The sequence below is a fragment of the Lucilia sericata genome, unplaced genomic scaffold (genome assembly GCF_015586225.1).
Source record: "Lucilia sericata isolate MDLA Ls3-8-SP2 unplaced genomic scaffold, ASM1558622v1 Contig002935F_arrow, whole genome shotgun sequence".
Lineage (NCBI taxonomy): Eukaryota > Metazoa > Arthropoda > Insecta > Diptera > Calliphoridae > Lucilia > Lucilia sericata.
In genome coordinates, this window is record NW_023996591.1 from 10,414 (window position 1) to 13,925 (window position 3,512).

Below are 3,512 nucleotides of genomic sequence, written 5' to 3' on the forward strand. Positions count from 1 at the left end.
GATATCAAGCTTCCCGTATAAAATATAAATTATTCCTATTAAGACCAAAGTTACCTGAACACAATTTGAGGACTGTAGGAGTTATAGTTTTCGACATATACACATTTCAGGAACACTAATTTTTTGTTAAAAATATTCGCATTGAAAAAATTAATTGTAAAAAAATTGTGGACTCTGTTAGTTTTCCAAAAACAATAATGTTTATATTGACAAGCAATAATTGGAGTGATATGCGACACGCCCCTATTCTTAGTCTGACCCAAATGTTAATGTCAAAGTTGTTTGGAAAAATTGAAATTTCCCACATACATATGTATACGACTTTTAATACTTACGTGGGCTGGGCAACTTACCCACATAAAATTTCGAAATAAAAAGTAGCCTATAGTTCCTTCCAGACATAAACTCTTTAAGAAAATCGGTCTAATCGCTTAGTCGTCTAAAGACTTGAAAATTTCAAGTTGAAACAAACAAATATACACTTTAACATATATAGATATCGATAAAAAAATAACATTTATTTTATAACTAAATAATCTTTATAAATGAAATATACTAGTAAATGAGATCAAAATATAAATTAACTTCACACACACTTTTGATCCGCTATGAAAAAATAAATCTATGAATTCAATTGACATAAAACGAAAACATAATGTTTAATGTATTATATATATTGGCTAATTCATAACTATCCCACAGACTACTAATTAATTTTTAAAAATAAAAGTTTTAGTAATAAGAAATTTGTTAATCTCTCTTCTAACTAATATGGAGTTGTATATAGAATCAATAGCAATTTTTAATTATAAAGAAATGACAGCGGCAACGATAGTTTTTTGGCAACGGCACTGGCTACAGCAAAATAAAATAAAAAAATTAAGGTCTCTTCAGAAATTCTATAAGTGCCTTCTGCACATCGGCTTCCCTATCTACATAATTTTTTAAAATATTCTTCTTTTCTTCTTCTATTTGTATAACTCTCTCCGATGTTTTTTTGATTTCCTCCTCAATATTTTCTATGATTTTTTCAACGTTTTTAAAAAATCTTTCAAAATTTGTTTTTATTTCTTGTAGCAGCGGTCGACGATGGCGTAATAATGAATAGTGATGATGGCGCCACAGTTGGTGGTGATATTGATATCGGAGATGATACTGACAATGGCGTAGATGGCAATGGTGAAGATGGCAATGGTGAAGGGGATGGAGGCGTAGGTGGTAATGGTGACACTGCTTCTAGTGATGTTTGGGATGAGATTGAAGTATTTATATCTTAAACAAAATAAATTTCATTACACATTAATTACATTAATTACTTTTTGTTTTTCTTACTATTTACACTATCAGCTACAAGTCCTTCGGAGTTGTAGGTTTTAGAAGGGGCTAGCAACGATTCTACTTCCTTGTAGAGATCCCAATCCGAGGGTGAACCACCAGTTGTTCCAATTTACTGTTTTTCTTTTCTTAAAAAAAAAATAGTTTTAGATTTTGATTTCAATATAAAATAAGTAAAAACGTATAGCAGGCATGGCCGACCATATGACCCAACGATTGTACATATATTAAAAACACGATTTATTTCATACCCTACACTACCGGAGTCGGAAAGGTTATTAAGTTTGTGCAGATTTCTTAATGGCTCAATTCACTAACAAACACTTTTTTCACGACTGGATTCAGTATAAATGAATTGTATGCAAACATAAATCCATCAAACAAGTTCTTTATGGATCGGTCCATATTTCCCCTTAGTCCCATATAATGCTTTTTTCGAAAAATTTGTTTTTTTTTTTTAATTTGTTTTTCGAAAAAAAAAATTTTTAAAGGATCGGAAAATCACATTTTATACTAATAATAGTGTAGGGTATCCGATATCTATAGAGTATGTGGGGATAGACAGGCGTCAATTCCGGCGCCAAACCATATAGATAATCGGGAGAAAATGTATCGAATTCATTGAACAATAGACGGACATCGGTACGGAAGATAATGTCACAATGTAGCAATATTGCACGTTCCATATTCTTGTGGGGATAGACAGGCGTCAATTCCGGCGCCAAACCATATAAATAATCGGGAGAAAATGTATCGAATTCATTAAACAATAGACGGACATCGGTACGGAAGATTATGTCACAATGTAGCAATATTGCACGTTCATATTCTTGTCGGCTATACAATGCAAGCCTAACTATAGGAAGATTAACGAATCACTATAGTACGATTTGGGTGTTGAGCTAAAGTATGGTGTCATTGTATTTAAAATGTTCACTACTTCCTCGGCACACAAACGTATATTATACATATAAACTTTAAATATCCTCGGCACATAAACGCATATTATACATATAAACTATAAATAATAGAACGTCTATAACGACGCACTTCAATTTCTAACATCTGATCCATTGAATGTCCACTCGTTTCATCCGTAAGTACGTGCAAATGAGGCAGGACTGCGAATTTAAAAAGGCTTTTCATGAATAATTCAAATTTAACATGCAAGTGATAGTTCGCCTTCGTGTATATCGCAAAGATATTGTAATCTGAGCTGGCGGTACCTATTCCCGATCCAAATACTATTGAGCTTAAGTTGAATATTTGCACCGAGGCATTTCGGTGGCTTAACGTGCAAAGTTTTCATAATCAACGACTTGCGACATCTCTTTCAGGTTGTCGTCGAGGCAAAGGCTTGAGATCTACATCTAAGAGTGTTTTCAAAATCAGCTTTCTGTTGTACTTGTTCATTCTGTGGTCGCTGTGGTACTTGCGGCAGTGTTGTGGCCTTGCTAAGAAACAGTGCAAACAGTTACCGTCTACCAATTACGCTGGTATTGTCATAAAAGATGATTATACAAACAATTGCAGAGATGATTAAGATAATTACTTTGGCCATCTTTAGATGGACTAATTTGCGTGAAGCACCACTTAGTAAATTGTATATAGATCATATTATCCCCAAAGAATGAACTCTTGTTTGTTTTTGGTTGAAAATAGTCCATGAACGCACATAGCGCCTTCTGAAATGTTCCCTCGCAATACTACTCAACATTTCAAAGTGTCTGCGGCTGCCAAAGACCGGAAATACAGAATTTCTAAATATAAATAATAACAATAGATTGATTTCACATCCAATGTTTGCATGTAAACAGAAGAAAAAAACAAAAAAAACAAGTTAGAGTGCTATATTCGGCTCTGCCGAATCTTAAATACCCTCCACCAGAAAGCAACTTTTCATTGAGACCCATTTAACTATCTAATTTTTAGATAACTTGGCGAAATTTTTGTTTCCTTATTGAGGGTACTAACATTTATGCATATGTCAAACTAATTTTAATTATGTCGAGAAATATGTATGTATATTAATAGGCCAGTTTGAAAACATTTTAATATAATGATATATCAGTACGCAGAACATACTCATTTTGAATTTTATCCGGATATAAGCATTTAATTACGAATTAAGTGATATTAAGTGATTTTCAGAAGTATACCTTATATGGGAGCTAAGA

At 32.8% G+C, this 3,512-nt stretch overlaps 2 pseudogenes; both read right to left on the minus strand.

The window, feature by feature from the left end:
• Positions 1–879: 879 nt before the first annotated feature.
• On the minus strand, positions 880–1,539 carry LOC119614471 (annotated as a pseudogene).
• A 93-nt stretch (positions 1,540–1,632) lies between these two features.
• On the minus strand, positions 1,633–2,941 carry LOC119614472 (annotated as a pseudogene).
• Between the last annotated feature and the right edge of the window lie 571 nt (positions 2,942–3,512).